Source organism: Nannospalax galili, unplaced genomic scaffold, assembly GCF_000622305.1.
Source record: "Nannospalax galili isolate Female #2095 unplaced genomic scaffold, S.galili_v1.0 scaffold140, whole genome shotgun sequence".
Classification (NCBI taxonomy): Eukaryota; Metazoa; Chordata; class Mammalia; order Rodentia; family Spalacidae; genus Nannospalax; species Nannospalax galili.
This window is the reverse complement of record NW_008352267.1, coordinates 337,824-357,993: the sequence shown is the minus strand read 5'-3', so window position 1 is coordinate 357,993 and position 20,170 is coordinate 337,824. Positions and strand designations below refer to the sequence as shown.

Here is a 20,170-nt window from a genome sequence, read left to right as displayed (position 1 = left end):
AGTAGTGATGAATTCAATAATTTGCATGTAAATTGGTGAAAGTAGAAGTTGTTATATTAAGTGAAACAACACAGACTCAAAAAACAAGCTCTGTATGTGCTCTCATTTATGAATTCTAGCTCCAAATCTTTAGATAGATGTGTATCTCTCACCACTCATCAAAGGAGTTTCTCTCTGCAACAGAGACTCTTACAAAGTTCCACAGCTAGTCAAATGCAGAGAATGACTGTGAGGTGTGCAGTCCAGAGTAACTCATCTACAATGCAACCTCTACACTTAAGGTTCAGGGAACATAGCAGAACATGGAGCAAAAAGAATGTTGACACATATCTTAACTGTCATCAGAGAAAATTCCTCATGCAACAGAGGGAGATTAACCCAGAAAGCCATAACTGGCCAAAATGTAGGGAATAAGACACTGCAGACTGCTTGTGCCTGAATAGACTTCTGTATCAAACATCTGCCACCCAAATCTCAGGGACCATCAAGGAAGAAAAAACTGAAAGTTTGTAATAGTCAGAGGTGGTGGATGATCATAAGGAAACAGAGTTTTCCAGACAATTGGAATGTTACCCATTTGAATTCACAGCAAAGGTAACAGTTGCACAAGACCCCACACACGCTCAAGCCAGATGAAGTTCAAGCATGGACTTGGGGAAGTGGCTAATACTCTCCAACTTTGCCTGAAGACTTGTTTGCAATGGATAATTCCATGGAGGAGGGTCTGTTTTCATTAAGATGTACTGCTAGATAGGTTAAGCAGACTCCAGTGAATGGACCCACGCTGAAAGAAATTTGGGGACACAAGTTTGACTCTATAGGCCTTAATATATAGAACAAAACACAAGAAATTGAGAATGGGGTCTATAAGAAGTGTATAGGTAGAGAGGATCTAAATGTGCTTAAATACACTGTGTGAAACTTGCCAAAATTCAATAAAAATAATACTATGAAGCAACAAAAAGTTAGACATTAAATACATATTTGTATAATATTCATGGATGAGAAATTTTAAAATCTTGAAATGATTTCTACTCTTTCCAAACTGATCTGTTAATTTTAAAAAATCAGTATAAATTACAGACATACTGTTCCTAGAACTTGAAATAAGGCAAAATCACAGGGAGCCACCAAAGCCAAGATATTACTGAAAATTCAGGCAAGGAAATTATGTTAAATATATCAATATTAACTGTAAAATTACAAAGTAATTTACTTTGGCATATGTAGTCATAATTAGTACAATAAAATCAAAGATTGAGCAAAGAGTAGATCCCAGCATGGAAACAACTTATGACAACGATTCCCTGGCATGTCACTTGAAAATGGAGAAGGAATTAACAAGCAGTCCATTTGTGATTTTCCCTTCACAGAAAAAGAAATTTAAGGTAATCTCTATGTCACCTCACACACAGTGTTAGTAAGTAATACAAGAGAAACTACTTAAATGCAAAGGCAAAATTCACATTTTTAGTTAAAGAATATTGTATGCCAGTAGGATAGGGTAGTATTTCTCAAGTACAGCACAATAATAAAGCCATAAAAAAAACACAAATCTGACTCTTTTTAAAATTTTTTTATTTATTATTTTTATTTTATGTGTATGCGTGTATTTCCTGCATGTAGGTAACAGCACCCATGTTGTGCAATGCCCACGGAGGTCAAAAGAGGCTATTGGATCTCTTGGGACTGGAACTATGGACAGTTGTTAGCTGCCATGTGGGTGCTGGGATTTGAACCTGGGTCTCCTTCAAGAACAACCAGTGTTCTTAACCACTGAGCCATTTCCCCAGTCCCAAATCTGACTCTCTTAACATAAAGAAATTATCTTCCTCAACATAGGCTTAACAGTGAAGTGCAAGATTAGAAGTGAATCATTGTGATATGTATAAGTAAAATGTAGAAAAATTCAGATTACTTAACCAATTCGAACATTTTGTAAAGGAAACACACATAGCAACAACGTACACAGAAGCAGATGCATATTTGCGACAAAGGTAAAATGAATAACAAAAAAAATAAAGATTTTCCACTTTACCAATAAGATGAAAAACATAAATTCTGACTCAAAAATGCCTCATGATTACACACTGATCAAACTGGCCAGCTTTGCAATGCAATTTCCCAAAGCAAGGATCCAGACAAACAGAAGGTGCCTACCACATGTATTTCTAAGAATATATGCTGGAAATTTTTCCATGTTAAATAATATTTTCATGACTTGATTTTGTTTAATTTTAATAAGCACCAGTTCAAAATTTCTGTATATTACTTAAAATAATGGCAGATCTAGGATATCTTAAGATTTGATAAGATATTGTAATATATTTGAAAAACATGAATTCTACATTAGAAAATTGTTATTTTTAATTTCTCAACCCAGTTAAATTCTTGTAAATGTTCACATTTGCCTAGTTTCATTAGTCATAGCCAGAAAACTGTAAACAGAGGAAGATAAATTCCAGCATGCCACAGAGGTAATAAAAGTCTTTCTCCAGAATGACAGACGTCTTCTGTTAAAAGTAATGGATGCTAGTCTCTCTTTGCAATAAAGCTTTTTTATCTTATATCTTCATGACATTAATCAATAAATCTGGTATCTTCAGTCTAGTCAAGACAATTATTAAATATGTACCCAAACTGTTGAAGTGATGTACTTACACACAACCTCATAATATATCACTGTCGATCTGGCTAAGATATAATAGATATATTTTTTAAAGAAGGAAGGATGCAAACGAGTAAATAAAAATAATTTATATCAGAATACAAAGTATATTTTATCATCTAAATGAAGAAAAGTAATAGGAACTTCGGAAATTTTCTGTATGAGACTGTGCTTTATTATATACAAAAGGAACTTTTTTCATTTTATGCTCTTTTGAGTTCTAAGACAGTGGAAGCATACGCATCTGAGATTGTTAAGGACAAGATTCACTACACACAGTATAAACACAATCCTTTTTAACCACAATTATTTCTTATACCGTTAGCCCTGGAATGAAGACTTTGAATTTAAGCTGTAATTTGAAAGATCATCATCTTTATATCTAGCTAAGAGATTTTGTAAATATCAAGATGAAAATGAAACTTATTTTTATCATGTTTCTGCTGAATGCACTTTCATAAGGATTCTTTTGACTTTAAGAAACATAAAAAATGTGAATAAACCTGGTTGAAGTAGAAAGAGAATTTATGATTTCAATTTAAATGCTGAGAAATCGGGTGTGCACCCAGTTCTGTGTGTTTTATGAGGTTACGAGGTCATGAGGTCATTAGCATCTCTCTGAGGGCTATCTTGCATCTAGGCAGGGCTTATTTAATTATTTTTTTTAACCTGACTGCAAGACAACTGTGGTAGTTCCAGACCTTAAACCCCTTAAGTTCTCATTCAGTGAAAGCAAAAAGGCTCAAAATCTCCCAATACTAAGTTGTTTGAAAAAATAAAAATAAAAAAGTAAGGCAGTCATTTCAGGGCTAATTCTTGTGAGCTTTCAGACTAATGTTTCTGTGGACCTTTACCCCAAAGGGAATTTGTCTATGCTGACTTCCTATTGGCAAGACAGTGTACACTTAAAGGAAAGACGCTGCGTGTTACATGAAGAAAATTAATTTTGTCAACTCTTACTCAACATATGGAGATTGTGTAAAATGGAATGAAAAGGTTACTTGTTCAAATGCATTAATGGAATTCTAGGGATTGTCAGCATAACAATGAACCATAGGGCCCTTCTCAACAGAGTCCTGTACTACTGCCTGAAACAGATGATGATAAAGTGTTTTCTGAGAACTGTTTAGCAAATAGAACAGCTAAATTCCTACCAAAAATAAATAAATAAAAATAGCATATGTCCTACACAGGAATTGGTTTAAAGATTTATTTTACCTTTCATGATTTTAATTCCAACTGTTAATTTTTAAAGTTTGGAACAAGTCATGAACTTAAAAAGCAAAGCTAGTCAATAACACAAAATAACATGAAACATATCATCTTTTTCTTGTAAATTATATATTTTTTCTACATCTTAATTTCTATGTATTTTATATGTATTCCATTTTCTCCTTCATTTTTGTTTGTATATGCCAGCATTTCTTTCTATCAAATAGGAGGATCTTCTACACGTGTTTGTGATGCCATGTTTTCCAGTTCCTTTCCCAGCTGACTTCTCTTACTCAGTGAAGTTTTAATTGGGTTGATCTCAGGTTCCCCAAAGCTTCATTTTTTTTCCTCTCCCATCTTTGTCAGTATAATGTCATTTGGTCATGATATTTCAGTTTTCATTATTTAGTTTAACTATGATTTCCATAGAATGAAACACAAAGTCATGCCCAATAAATATTTGATGAGTAAATGCATATAATTAGTCTCTTTCCCACTGTTATACCTATTCCTAGTCCCAATTATGACTGAATTCAATCATTTAATTATATACATATACATGTGTTTGTGTATGTATGTGTGTATGTATTAGAGCCCAGCAAAATCCTAAGAACAAAATAATTATCAAAGCAAAACATGATTTAATTTTATATGAATTTGGTTAGTTATTTCATTTATCCAAATTAATTTTCCATAGTTATGAGAGGTCTAAATTTTGATGCATAGTAGCCATGTGTGCCACAATGCAATCAGGTTATTTTGTCTTAATATTTTGTCTTAAATATAATTTTCTTCCTGCATCTATGAGAATAATTATATCTTGCAATTTCCTGAATTGACAAATCTTAAATTAGAAATTGTGGGGGGGTGGGGGCTCCTGTTTTCTTATGTTCCAAAGTGCATTGTCTTTTAATTTAGGAAAACATTAAAAAACACGAAAAATTTTGCCTTTCTGGATTACTTTACAATTATGTTTCTTGTACCAGGTTGTCATTACTAATTATTCATGTTTATATCTTACAGTGAATATAAAGTTACTGACACTCCATGTTTTTAAACAAAATGATATTAGCACATTATTTTCTTGCTAAAGACATTACTAGAGTACAGATGTGCAGATATGTTTGCAAAACATCTGTAATTACAAGAGTTACTGTGGAAGAAGTTATTGGCATATTCAGTGAGCACTTAAAGTATTGATCTTACTGAAAGGAATAATCTTAGACAACTTATTTGTTTGATTTATTTTTAATATGGCACTTCAGTCATCTACTTTGGAGCTGACCATAATTTCCCATCTTCTACAAAATATTAAGTATAGTGACCAAAAGAATTAGCGTACCTGACAGTAGAATAAAATTCCAACATTGGCTTTTATGTTCAAACTTTGCCTTTAAAAATTGGTATTTCTGGCCAGGGTTGGTGGTACATGCATTTAATCCCAGAACTTGGGAGGCAAAGGCAGGCATATCTCTGTGAGATCTAGGCCAGCCTGGTCTACACAGTGAGTTCCAGACCAGTTGCAGCTACAGGGAGACACTGTCTCAAAAAGACCAAAAAAAAATTATTTTATGTCAAATGGAATCACATTGTATACTCATCCATGTAAATAATATATCTCTTATCACTCAAATTTTAATACTTTTAAAATATTTATTTTTATTTGTGTGTATATTTGTGTGCTTATCCATGGGTGTTTGGGTGTTTGTTGAGGCCAGAAAATGATATCAGACTTCCTGGAGCTAGAGTTACAGGTGGTTGTGTGCCTCCCAGCATGTGTGCTGGGACTTGAACTCTTTTTCAAGAGTAGCAAATACTCTTAACCTCTGAGCCATTTCTTTAGTCCACTTTTTATTTTCATTTATTTTTTAAGTATTCTACTATTTTTATTTTATGTGTATGACTGAATAATTAAATTCATACATGTATAAGTGTACCCATGTCATGTAATGCCCACAAGGTCAGAAGAGGGTGTCAGATCCCCTGAACCTGGATTTACAGACTGGTGTTAGCCACCATGTGAGTGCTGGCAACTGAACCCTGGTCTTTTTCAATATCAGTCAGTGCTCTTAATTGCTGAATCATCTCTCCAGTCCCCAGCCCATCTTTTATATTTTCTTAGTAACCAAATCAATAACGTTTTAAGAAAATATGAATTGTGGGCTGGAGAGATGGCTCAGTGGTTAAGAACACTGGCTGTTCTTGCAGAAGACCCAGGTTTGAATCCCAGCACCCACATGGCAGCTAACAGTTGTCGGTAACTCCAGTTCCAGGGGATCTGATGCCCTTTTCTGACCTCCACAGGCATTGCATAACATGGGTGCACTCACATACATGCAGGAAATACACACATACACTTAAAATAAAAATAATAAAATTTAAAAAAAGAAAATATGGATTGTAAAATTCATTTTCTCTTGATTAATATCTTATACGTTCATTTATTTATATTTTGTATATGGTATGTGCTCTTAATGTGTTTATCTTGTTATATGATGGGCCTTTATATAAATGTTACTAATAGTAATAGAAACGGGTATACAGAATCAGAACAAAAAGCACAATATCACCACATATTCCCTGGGGAGATGCTTTAATTACAAGACCTTTTTCATTAATATACTATTTTAAACACATACTGGTGAATATTAGCTGTGATTGTAGCTTAAATTTGAAGAATGTAGCTTAAATACTAATGTACCAATGTGCTTTACAAAGCATTGAAAAACATATAATGAACACTAAGGCTGAAAACACTTTATATTATATAGAAAGAAGTTGCTAATTATTTTATAAAACAACCAATATACTCAAATAATTGATTACTTTTAATTTTGTAGACAAGATCTTATACTGTAACCCAGCAGGGTTGGAACTGTGTCCCGTGTTGCCATCAAACTGACAGCAACTCTCTTGCCTCTGCTTGGTAAATGCTGGGATTACAAGATGGAGCCACCAAACTCAGGTTACCGATTCATATTTCAGAACATATAACTAAGTTGAGTTAATTCTCACGATATCTAGGGAACAAAAGATGATTTGTGGATCCACATTATCCAGATTTGTCAGAATAATGATTTAAAGCTGTAATCATATAGTTCAAATCAAATAGAATGTAAAGAGATTAATTAGTTGAATTTACCTATTGGGTAATTCAAAAGAAAGTCCAAAGTGTCTTTGGATCATCAGTCCTTTGAGAATTTCCTAATTTCTGTATTTTTCTTATAATTATCTTGATATTCTTTTTCTTCATATTCAAAGCCAAACTCATGCACGTAAAACAGCTCTTGAGTAAAAAGATAGTTTTACAAACACATAAGGCATGATTTATTACACACATCATACATATTTCCATTTTTTTAGATTTCTTCTGATATTTTGCAGTACTACAAGAAATTACAGAGGATGTAAGTCTGTGCAAATATCTTTCTTAAAAATTATTGAAAGGAATGGATTGTTAAAAGTTCTGAAGGTTTATACTTTTTTTTCAAAGTGGGAAGATTAGTAATCAGAAAATATACAAAGGAGAGAGGGAGGTGGGAAAGGAAGAGCAAAGAACGGAGAGAGAAGGGAAGGAAAGAAAGTAGGAAGGAGGGAAGGAAGGAAGGAAGGAAGGGAGGGAGGGAGGGAGGGAGGGAGGAAGCAAGAAAACTACACTAAGTTAAGCAGACTTTGCTTGGAAGATCTCTGTGCTGAGACTATTAGCCAACCAACTTTCCTAGACCCACTCTTTGTGTATCCCTGCCAAAGTGGTCCTGGGAAAGGCAAAGCTAGACATTAAATCCTTAGGTTTAAGACAATAAAGAACCTTTGAGGCCAATGTAAGCCTTCCAGGCCCCTTGTTCTAGCAATTTCTTCCATCTCCAAGGATGTTTAACAGTTGTACGTCGGCGTTATGCTGGCTCTTGGAGACCTTTGATGAGCAAATCGGGCATGATCACTGGCCTGATGAAGTTAGAGACATGGTCAGATAAAGCAGACATAAGTGAAGACCAAAATTCATGGAGAATGTCATTATGTGAAGGGATGAACAAGAACTGAGGGCGTACCATTGGCCCTTCTCCTTGCCAGATGATGGGGGAGATGTCCCTAAATGCCAATGACTTTAAAATGTAGGTGCTGAGGATCCAAACTCAGGTTTTCACACTTGCACAGCAAGTGGTCTTACTCACTGAGCATTCTCCCCAATCCTAGAAACATATTTTTGAGGTGCACTGGAATTGTTCATGAGAAGAGGCTAGCAGACTTACTGGACATTCCCATCCAGAGCGTCAGTGAGACAGTGGCCAGAACAATTTAGGAGGACCAAGACGACCTAGCTGATGATAGCTTTCTCTATCGCAGAAAAATGAGCTGCAGGAGTGAGTTACAGTGGCATGGGTCACTTAGCACAGGCTTAGCCTCAGGAAAGTAAGGGATTGTTTCTTTCTGATGGCTTCTGAATTTTCTGAGAAAGAAAATGAAAGGTTGCAACTTATGTGAAAAGGGAGAAAGCAGAGTGGGAGGGTGGAGAAGATTGGCAAAGGGGTCTGCAAATGATGTAGACTAGGAAAGATGAAAAGGTTAACAATATGTGAAGTGAAAAGCAAGTCGCATAACAGCATGTCTGTATTATGATACATTTTGGACAAAGGAAAATTGTAGTATACATATTTTGCCCATGTATATATTATATGCACATGCATATATATATATATATTTCTTGATTAGTTGTATGCTAAATCACTTAAAATGCTTCACTTTATGCATTCTCTGTATTTTCTAAATTTAGTAAAATGAATTTCTTTTGAAATAATAAAATAAATAACTCTTAAATGTATACAAAAAAGTTTTATGAAAAAGAAGAGCCAAAATCAATACCTTAAAGTGTACTTATGCAGAATTATGAGAGGAAAGAAAAGAGGTTTACATGTGGCTTGTGGCTTATTTTTGGAGGATAAGTATTTACTTTTCTGTTGCCAAAAAAATAAATAAATAAAATAGTTTCCTATGGAACTTGCTTTATTGAGCATTTGCCTTATTTACTGGAAAAGAAGTAAATATAATGTTTTACACAAATTATGTAAATGAAGTCTGTGTATTTTTTTTGAAGATAGAATATTAAAAAAATAACTAGGCACTGTATCTGTGTAAATGTGTATAGAACACTTGCAAAAGCCATTTCGTTTCTCCCTTAGGGAATCTGCGAAGTCTATGAAAATGAGTTAAACATAGTATGCTTGCTGTGTAATTGTCTGACATGAAAAGAGATGAATTAAGATGTTGTGCATGTGGTACACCATCTGTTTCTGTTTTTGTTGTATTCAGCACATGCATCTATTCTTATTCAGCTATAAGGAAGCACTTAATCTTAATTTACGCATCAAATTATTGCAAAAAATGTTTGTATGTGTAAAAATTTCCTCAAATGTGGGCCTAGCTAAAAGAGAAGCAAATATACAAAGTAAGACTTTATCTTCAGGATGAAATTAAATAAAAATATGGGTAAATAATGAGATCTAAATCAATAAAATGAGAACAAGTTGACACAAAGGCTTTATTGGCAATCGTCTGTATGATTCCTCCAGTCTAGGAAACTGCCAAAGCTTCCATCAAAAACTTAATAACATTTTACCATATTTGTAATAATTTCCTCTAAAAACTGTGTATATGTCCTATAAGACTGGCATATATATATATGCAAATACATACATATAAGCATGATTATATAAGAATCATTTCAAAATATAAGTCAGTTAAAGATAATAATGTTATTTTGAATAAAAATGATCACAAAGTGGGTATTCTGAAAATGAATAACAAATCTGTATTTCAAATGAACAAAATGTTAAGCATATGTTTTTGTTTTTAATTTTATTTATTATTTTTTATTTTATGTGTGTGTATGTATTGCCTGCATGTACATAAATGCACTTGTGTCATGCAATGCCTGTGGAGGTCAGAAGAGGCTGTCCGATCCCCTGGAACTAGAGTTACGGACAGCTGTTAGATGCCATGTAGGTGCTGGGATTTCAACGTGGGTCTTTTGCAAGAACAACCAGTGTTCTTAACTGCTGAGCCATCTCTCCTGCCCTTCAAATGAGCAAAATGTTTTATAAGGGAAAATACAAGATTTTTGAATGTCATACTTTGATTATACTCTTAGATCATAGTATACAAATATTTCTATGTGTAAATCATTCTATAATATGTATTTCACCTTACATATATATTTGTCAACTGCATAATAGATATATAATAAATACGACATTTACAAATACTATGCCATTTTATTTTTAGATAATATTTATTTTAATTTACACCTGAGTGAATTTTCTTACAAAACTTTTGTATTCTTAACAAAAGCAAAAATACTGTATACTATGCAATAGTTGGATGTATCTTAGTTTTTTTCTGTGTTGTGCATAGATGCATGAAAGTGTATTTTTGTTTGTGTGTGTGTATGTGTGTGTGAACAGGAGAGAAATAAATGGGAGAGAGAGGAAGAGAGGAGGAGGAGATGGAACAGAAGGAGAAGAAGGATATAGAAAATGAGGAGGAAGATGAGGAAGACAAAAACTGAAACTAAGTTGAAACTGAAAATAGTTGAAAGGTATGTAGATAATTTGAGAAAGCACATCAAATATGGGAGAACTCTTAAGGGGAGATATACGTCACTGAAACAGAGTTTTTTTGTAGGTATATTGTGTCACTTTCCTCGGGGAGTTGTGAAGAAATGTTTATTCATCCAAGTTAAGGCACCATCAAATATCAAGAAATAATTCTAGGGGCTGGAGAAATGACTCAGCTTAGAAGAACTGGCTGCTCTTGAAGAGGACCTGGGTTCAATTCCCAGCATTCACATGGCATCTGTCTTTGTAAACACAGTTCCACGTGATCCAATGCCATCTTCTGATCACCACAGGCATTGTACTTACATATATGCAGGCAATACAGTCATACACATAAAATAAAAATTAAATTAAAAAAAAAGAATTCCATCCAAGTTTGGCTTTGTGAATCAATGGGTCCGTTGAGTTTTACTTATAAGACCGTGAGTAAGGGTTATTCAAGGACAACAATCTACAATAGCTCCCCCAGGTTGGATGTCAACTCATGAAAACAGCATCCTGGAGTTCCCTACCCACCTTGCATGTGTCTTCAATAAAGTCTCTTCTCCCCAATAGCTGTTTACTGGTTATATAACTTTAGTGAGAAGCTTGAGGAACACCACTACTTTCTGAGCCTCTTAGTTTTGTAAGTTTTTGACTGCCTGACCTTCATGAGTTCTACTTTCTGAGCCTCTGAATTTTGTAAGTTTTTGGCTGTCTGGCCCTCATGAGTTTTATCAGCTTCCCAGTCTTTTTATCCTCTCTTCTACTTCTGGGAAAGAATACTTGTATTCAAAGGAAACAGCTACATGAGGGATCCCCTCCTCCCCAAATTCTTGTCTGTGCTAATAACAATCTCCTGTAGTCCCTGGTCACACTTTCACATAGGAGTTTTAGAATACACTTTAAAGAAAAAATGAAAATTAAGAGTGACCCTCTTTACATTTGAAATTTTACAAAATATTTGGTTCAAAATAGTGAGTATACTATCATATGTTTGAACCCCCTTATGCAGAAAAGAGATGGTTTAAATTTTGTCCTTGCACTGTCATCCTTAAGTTCTCCCAATAATTCTTTTTCTTTAAAATGTTTTGTTTTTTATCTTTATTTTATGTGTATGAGTATATTGCCTGCATGTAAGTGCACACATGTTGTGCAGTTTCTGCAGAGGCCAGAAGAGGGCATCAGATCACATGGAATTGGAGTTATGGATGGTTATTAGCTGTCATACGGGTGCTGGGAATTGAACCTGGGTCCTCTGCAAGAGCAACCAGTGCTCTTCACTACTGAGTCATCTTTCAGTCCCCATTCAATGATTCTTTTTCATATTTTGATGGATAATAGTATCTTTTGTAAGTATTGTTTACTTGAATGCTCTAATTTTTATGATTCCTAACTTTGAGACAAGGCTAGAGCTAGGAAAAATCAACAGGCTAGGAATAACTGAAATATAAAAATCATAGTAATTTTGACCTTGTGCATAAATGTTAAACAGTTTGAGCAAATATATTTTTGCTCAATTTAACTTTTCCTTAAAAATTGGGAGTTGTTGGCCTACTATTTCCTAGAGAGACATTAGAGAAAATAAAGATAAAAATTCTTATTCTGCTCATCTTTTATGCTTTTTTCAAACAATTACTATAAATAATCTATATACCTTGAGATTTCTTTTGTTGTTTCTTTTATTAGTTCTTCATGTCTAAATTTTTTCAGTAACCATTTTAACTTTTCCTTAAAAATTGGGAGTTGTTGGCCTACTATTTCCTAGAGAGACATTAGAGAAAATAAAGATAAAAATTCTTATTCTGCTCATCTTTTATGCTTTTTTCAAACAATTACTATAAATAATCTATATACCTTGAGATTTCTTTTGTTGTTTCTTTTATTAGTTCTTCATGTCTAAATTTTTTCAGTAACCATATTAAATTAGAACATCTGAGTTTATTCCATTTTGTGATTTATTTTTTTCTGTTTCATATGACTTTAAAGCCTTCAGGTCATTCTAAAAAGATTCTACTGTTCAACAATCCATGTGACTTATAAACAATACTCACTATATTCTTAAGCTATGCCACTGAATTATTTATATATTATCAACATAAAATTTAGCTATTTGAAAGTATAAAGACTCCAAGAATATTTTTATTATGAAATTAGTGATTTGCAAACTGTTTACATTAGAGTGAATATTACATTATCTATTATAAAAGTTATCACATAGCTTAAGTCTTTTTCCAAGCAGTCTGGCACCTAAAGTTTTGTTAATGAAATAGAACTCTCTACTAAACAGTGATTAATGATCTTTTCTCCATTGTGTTCATGGCAATTTTGTCAAATGTCAGGTGGTCATAATGCATGTACTCATGTTTGGGCCTTCTATACTGTTCCACTGATCTATTTGCCTGTTTTTGCTCCAGTGCCATGCTATTTTTGTGAATATATCTCTGTAATATATTTTGAAAACTTATATGTGAATCCCTAAAGCATTATTCTTTTTTCTTAAGCCTGCTTTTTTCAGTATCCTTTTTGATTCCATATGAATTTTAGAATGATTTTCTCTAAATCTGTGAAAATGTCATGGGGATTTTGATTGACATTTCACTGAATCTATAGATTGCTTTTGGTAGGACTGTCATTTTCACAATATTAATTCTATCAATTCATGAGCACAATGGGTCCTTCCATCTCCTGGTGTCTTCCTTATCTCTTTCATTAAATAGTTAAATTTTTTTTTTGGTCTTTTTGAGACAGGGTCTCTCTGTAGCCCCAGCTGTCCTGGAACTCACTATGTAGACCAGGCTGGCCTCTAACTCACAGAGATCTGTCTGCTGTACAGATCTTTAATGTCTTTGGTTATGTTTATTCTTAAATATTTTTTTGAGGCTATTGTGAATGCGAGGGTTTCCATGAATACTTTCTCTTATTGCTTGGTTTTCATACTAATTTTTGAAACTAGATTTGTAACCTGCCACTTTCTTAAAAGTATTGATCATTTCTATCAGTTGTTGGGTGGAATATTTTGAGTTTCTTATGTATAATATATTGTGTGCAAATAGTTATAATTTAACCTCTTCTTTTCAAATTATTGTTCTAATTTCCTTCTCTTTTCTTAAGAGTAAGGGTTTCCAGCATTATATTTAAAAAGATTGTAGATAATGTACAGTCTTATCTGGTTCCAGATTTAAATGAAAATCCTTCCAGTTTTTCCCTATTTAGAATGATGTTGATTGTGGGATTATTATATGTTGCTTTTATTATATTATTATGTTCCATCCAGTCCAATTCCCTCTAGGACTTTTAGCATGAATACATGTTGGAATTTTCAAAGGTCTTTTCTTTATCTATTGAGAGGACCATGTTAATTTTGTCTTTATGTCTATCTGTATGATTTATTACATTTATTGACATATATATTGAACCATCCATGCATCTTTGGAATAAAGCTGACTTGATCATTATTGAAAGATCTTTTTGATGTGTGTCTCTATGTGGTGTTCAAGTATTTTGTTGAGAATCTTTGTGGCTATGTTCATTAAGGACATGGGCTTATAATTTTCTTTTTGCTGTGTCTTTCCCTGGTTTTAGAAATAAAGTGATCCTGGCTTTATGGAAGTAGTTTGGGAGTTCTAGCTGTGTTTCTATATTTTTGAATAACTTAAGAAGTGTTGGTTGCAGATCTTCTTTGAATGTCTGCAATAAACCTGTTGTGAACCTGGGTGTGGGATTTGTATTACTCTTTCAATTTCTTATTTGTTATCAGTATGTGTAAGTTGTTGATTTCTTCTCGGTTCAACTTTGGTGGTTTCCACGAATTCTGAAATTCATCCATTTCTTCTAGGTTTTCAAATTTAATAGAAAATGAGTCTTTAAAGTATTACCTTCTAATGTTCTGAATTTGTGTGTGTGTGTGTGTGTGCATGCATGTGTTGATGTGTGTCTGTTGTGATGTTTCCCCTTTCACCTCTGATTTTCTTAGTTTGGATTTTCCCTTTCTTTTGGTTAACTGTGCTAAGGGTCTGTCTATCATGCTTAAATTTTCAGGAATCAGTTCTTAGCTTCATTGATTCTTTGTAATAATTTCTTTGTTTTATTTTATTAATTTCTACTCTGATTTTTGTGATTTCTTCTCATTCACTAGTTTTGAATTTATTTTTTTCTTGCCTTTCCAGAGTCTTGAGTTGTACTGTTAAGTCATTTATAGGTGCTTTTTCTGATTTTTCAATGTTAGCATTAAAACTATAAACTTCCATCTTAGAACTGCTGTTAAATGTTCCAGAGTTGGTTTTTTTGTGTGTGGGGGGGGGCTGTTATCATTTTCATTTAGTTCTGGGAATAATTTTCTTTCTTTCTTTTTTAAAAGTAATACAAAACTATTTACTGATCACTGTTCACCATTATTTACGATAAAGAAAACAATATACCATTGGACAACAGTCTGATACTACAAGTTATTTTCCTAGGTGCTGTTGAACCAGTAACCCAAATACTGAAAAGATTAAGCCTACCAGTCAGGAATGAGTCAGGGTTAAGAACAACATACAGTTCAATAATATATATTACCAAATTTTGTTTATTCACCCATGTGAACTGTCCTAATATTGTCAACATCTCTAACCATAATTACATTTCTGTGAGTTTAGATGTTCCATGAATTATAACCTTTTAGTACCCAGATTTCAACTTACTCTATATGAATGACTCACTAGAGGACCCTTCACAAACTATTTGTCTGGTTCCTTTGAGTGTAAGAATTGGGTTTGTAGCAATAAATTTTGAAAATAAGCAGCATTTATGTAAGAATACACATGAATTCTGATGTGGCTGTCCAACTAACATTATCATCTATTTAATTTTGAAGGTTTTGTCTTCAGGAAAATTTTTAACTGAACCAAATTGATTCTTCCATTTTTCACTATGATATAATCCCATCAAAGTATGTTATTTTTGTTTTGGTGAATTAGAAAAAAAAACAGTCACATTAAATATTTTATGCATATACACTAATATAAACAAAACCAGAATGGTCTTTTTGTATCCCACTTAAAAATAAATTCTGACTGAGTAGTGGCTGGAAAATAGGCCCCAACATTTATAGAAAAAGTTGCTCTTCAATGCAGAGGAAATACATTATGGCATCAAATATTCTTTAGTTAAAGGAAGCAACTACAGATAGCTTTTATTGGTTCAAAGTAACCAGTGCTTTCTAATGACAAAAATCAAAAAAAATACCCCAACAACTATCACACTTTCAAGACTGATATATCAAACTTGATTTTCATTAGAACATTTTTCACACTAGGAATCCAAAAACCAAGATCCAGATTTTATATATCTATATCATCTATATCTGTCTATCTGTCTATCTATCTATCTATCTATCCATCTATGTAAAAAATATATGTTAAAATTGCAAACAATTTTTGAGCTTCATCTTCTGGACAAGAATGTCAAGTCAGTCTCTCTTCATAAAACGTAACTCAATCTGAGGACATTTCATATTTGCTTCTTTGGCCAGCATCATGTCAGCCTCATCTGAATCCTTCCATTTCATGAGAGACATCAATTCTCCACTGTTGTCTCTGGCACTGATGTTTCATTCAGGATTAAGACTGCTGTCAAAGCCTCTTGGTTTATCAGCAGCATGTCTTTTCTTCTTTGAATTGCTAACATCAGATTCAAAGTCAGATAAAGATTTTCTTTTTGTACCAACTTTTTATTTACCAGCTTGCTGAGAATTAAGAAAAGCTTCAATTAACTCTGGAGAATCTAAATTTTTTTTGGGTTCCCAAGCATTATCAGCATCTGAAAATCCCTTTCACTTTAGGAAATACTCCACCTTCCCTCCCATTCACTACATATTGATCCAGTACTTTCTCTACCACAAATTCTTCAGCTCTGCATCTTTAACTTTTTGCTCTTCCCATTCTGTTTCTTTCCCATATTTTGCAATGTAGTTTTATTGGAGGCCATTTTTTTAAAATGCGGACTTGAATAACCTTTCCTCAGCTTGCTTGAGATGGAAGCAAGCCACCAACTTCATTGTCGTGATGTTCCTGGCTGCAGGTCCTGCAGTGTCTCCAGCCCATGTGCCTCAGCTCAGCCTCATCTGAGGGAAGGGGGCTTATTTCTTTCATAATTTCTTTTTGCCATATTCATCATTCAGGTGTGTTGTTTAATCTCCATAAGTTCAAGAAGTTATTAGAGCATCTTTTGCTGTTGATTAATCTTTAGTTCATTGTGCTCTGGTAAAATGCATGGAATTCTTTTACTTTTTTCTATATGTTGAGATTCATTTTTGTGTCTCAGTTTGTGGTCACTATTAGAGAAACTTGCATGGAATTCTGAGTAGAAAGTGCATTCTTGGGTATTTAGTTGTAATATTCTGTAGCTGACTGTTAGGTCCATTTTATGTAAGATATCACTTAATTCAGGTGTCTCTTGTTTATTCTTTGTCCAGTTGACCTGTCAATTAGAGATAGTAGGGGTATTGAACTCACCTACTATTATTGAGTTGGGGTAATCTACATTTTATAGTTCTGTAGTAATTTTTTCCCAAAATTTCAGTGCAATAGAGTTTGGTGCATATATATTCATGATTATAATATCAACTCGGACAATTTCTTCTTTGATTAGGATGAAGTGACCCTCTTTAAATCTTCAGATTACTGTTAACTTTCTTCTTACTGCCATTTGCTTGGAACATTTTTTTCTAACTTTTCACCCTCAGATAGTCCTTCAAAGTGAGATAAGCCTCTTAAAGATAACAGAAAGTTGGATTTTGTTTCTTAACCGATTCCACTAGCCTGTGTCTTCTTACTGGGGAGTTGAGGCCATTGATATTTAATGTTATTACTGAAAGATATACATTGATTACTCTCATTTTAATTTGTTTGTGTTCTTGATCTTATTTTGTTTCTGTAATTTTAAGTAATTACAGAAATTTCCTTCTTTGTTTTTTTTCTGCAACATCTTGGCTATACTCATTTATATTTTGGTCCTTTGTATTGCTTTGAGTATTCTTTGTACTTCTCGTTTGGTAGACATGAATAATTTTAACCTATTTGTGTCATGGACTATTTTCCATCCCCTTTGACTTTGATAGTTTTGCTGGGTAAAGTATTCTGTGTTGGCATATATGGTCATTTAGAATTGGTAAAACTTTGGTCCAGGCTCTTTTCACTTTCATAATTTACGTTGAAAAGCTATCGGTAATTCTTATGGGTTATTCTTTATATGTAACTTGTTTTTCTCTAGCAGCTTTCAGTACCCTCTTTGTTCTGTATAATTATGGTTTTCACTTTGATATACTATGGGGAGTATCTATTCTGGTCCTGCCTAATTGGTGTTCTATATAATTCTTGTATCCGTATAGGTATGTCTTTCCTTAATTGAGGAAAGTTTTCTTCTTTGTTCCTTTTGAAGATCTTGTCAATGACATTGACTTGAGTTTCTTCTTCTTGTATGCTGTGTTGCATACATTTTGTCTTTCATGGTGTCCCACAATTCCTGTGTAGTCCATTCCTCTGTGTTATATTTTTTATAGTCTTTACTTAAGGGGATCAATTCTTCAGCTCTGTTGTCCAGTCTGGATATTCTGTTTTCCTTTTCAGTCATTTTACTTGTGAGGCTTTCTGCTGTTCTTTCAAATTGACATATTGAGTTTTTCAATTCCATCTTCATTTCAGCTTGGATTTTCTTTAATATTTCTCTCTTGTTTGTGAATTCACTTTTCAAGTTCTGAATTGTTTCTGTTATTTCATACAGCCACATATTTTTATTTTCTTGAGCTACTGTCATTAATTTATGCCTATCTTTGAGTTCTTTGAGTTTCTTGTGTGTTCTTTAAGTTCTTTGATCATGTTTATGATTGTTCTTCCAAATTGTATGTCACGGGCTTCCTTGGGGAGATTCTGATTGTAGTAGACTTGTGTAGGACTGGTGGGTTTTACTGGGGAACAGTCTCTTTATTTTTCATATTATTTGTGTTTTTACATTGCTCTTTGGGTATATGTATGTCTTTTGTTGGCTCTGTGTCCAATAGAAAATTCTATTCTGCCTTTGTTTAGTTGAAGTTTGGTTCTGTTTATATTGTTGTAGCTTGGTTGCTTTTTTCTCAGGTATGAAAAGTTAATTGATGTGTGCTTCAGGTTCCTGCATTGTAGTATGCTGTTCTGGGAGTAGGCAGGTCTGTGGTAGGCAGCTAGGAGGGGGAGCAAGGACAAGAAAGGGATGGGGCCAGCCTTGTGAAGGTCTGAAAAAGGAAGCTGTAGTCTGAGTACTCAAGATCTTGAGGGCAGTGGGGGAGGGGTGTCTGAACTAAGAGGATAGTCCAGAGACCTGGGATGAAAGAGCAAAAGAGGGCCTGGCCCAAGGCTAGAAGGCATGCCAGTTCCAGGGGAGAGTGGAGTTGCTTTGACTGTAAGGGAATCAAGATGCAGTGGGAAGGATCTGACTTATTAGGGTAGTAAGCATGTCTTTGGCAGGCAGATCAAGGTGGTGTGGAGACATACTGAAGAGAGTCTTAGAGGATTAAAATCCTCTGGGTTAGAATCCTAGTCCAGAGGCTGAGGAGGAAGAGCCAGAGCTCGTCTGCACCCAAGGCTTTAAGGTGGACCCAGTGTCAGAGAGTGGAGCTGTTCAGGCTGCAGGGGAATCAAAGTGCACCAGGTGGGATCTGACTTACCAGGGTAGTAAGCAGGTCTGTGGCAAAACAGGAGGCTAGGGACAAGGTGAGAGTTGGGACAGCCTAGGAATTCTAACAACCTAAGTTGGTGAGTTGAACAGATCTGAGTTCAGGGGATCAGGACAGTGGGCGGGTCTGGACTAAAATGGTAGTCCAGAGATCTGAGGTGGAGAGAGCGGGAGCTGGCATTGACCCAAAAATAGAAGGGGGATCCAGTGCAGGAGAGTCATCTCCAATAATCTTACGAGGTATTCTGTCCAAACAACCTTAGTGAACTAAGGAATTTAGAAAGCAAGAACAAATATGTTTTTATTTTTTATTATTGTCTAACTATAACACTTTCATCAGATTTGAATGTGGGCATCTAAGTGTAGAAATAATGATAACTGAGATGTCACCAATTGAAAAAAATATGGGGCTGCTCTTGCAGAAGACCTGAGTTTGAGTCCCAGCACCCACAAAGTGACTATCAACTGTCTGTAACTCCAGTTCCAATGGCTCTGATGCCCTCTTCTGATCTCCATGGACATTGCATGACATGGGTGCACTTACATACATTCAGCCAATATACTCGTACACACAAATAGTAAATGATAATAAAAATAATAATAATAAATAAATAAACATAATAAACCAATAGAAAAAAAAATCACTGTGATCATTTCCGGAAGCTTGACAGTAGTTAGCAAAATGATATTTACTAAACCTGATAAAGACAATGCATGATTACAATAACATCATATTTTGAACAGAAAGGGTATTGGAACTGGCATTGCATTGTATTATTCTTGAATTTGAAGGTAATTTCTAAAACTAATTCCTCAGATATTCTGACCATTGCATAATATCTGTGCTTATTGTCACTATTGGTCAGACATCAGTATAATTCAATCTGATTTACTATTTAGTTCACCATTCTTAATATGAATCAAAGCAATGTTTGAATTTATTGATTGTGCATGTAAAGACTGACATGCAAAGGCTCAAGAATTATGACATCGTCTATTCATACCTAAT

At 34.1% G+C, this 20,170-nt stretch overlaps 1 pseudogene; it reads right to left on the bottom strand.

Moving 5' to 3' along the window:
* Positions 1-7,773: 7,773 nt before the first annotated feature.
* On the bottom strand, positions 7,774-16,440 carry LOC103746825 (annotated as a pseudogene).
* Positions 16,441-20,170: the final 3,730 nt, after the last annotated feature.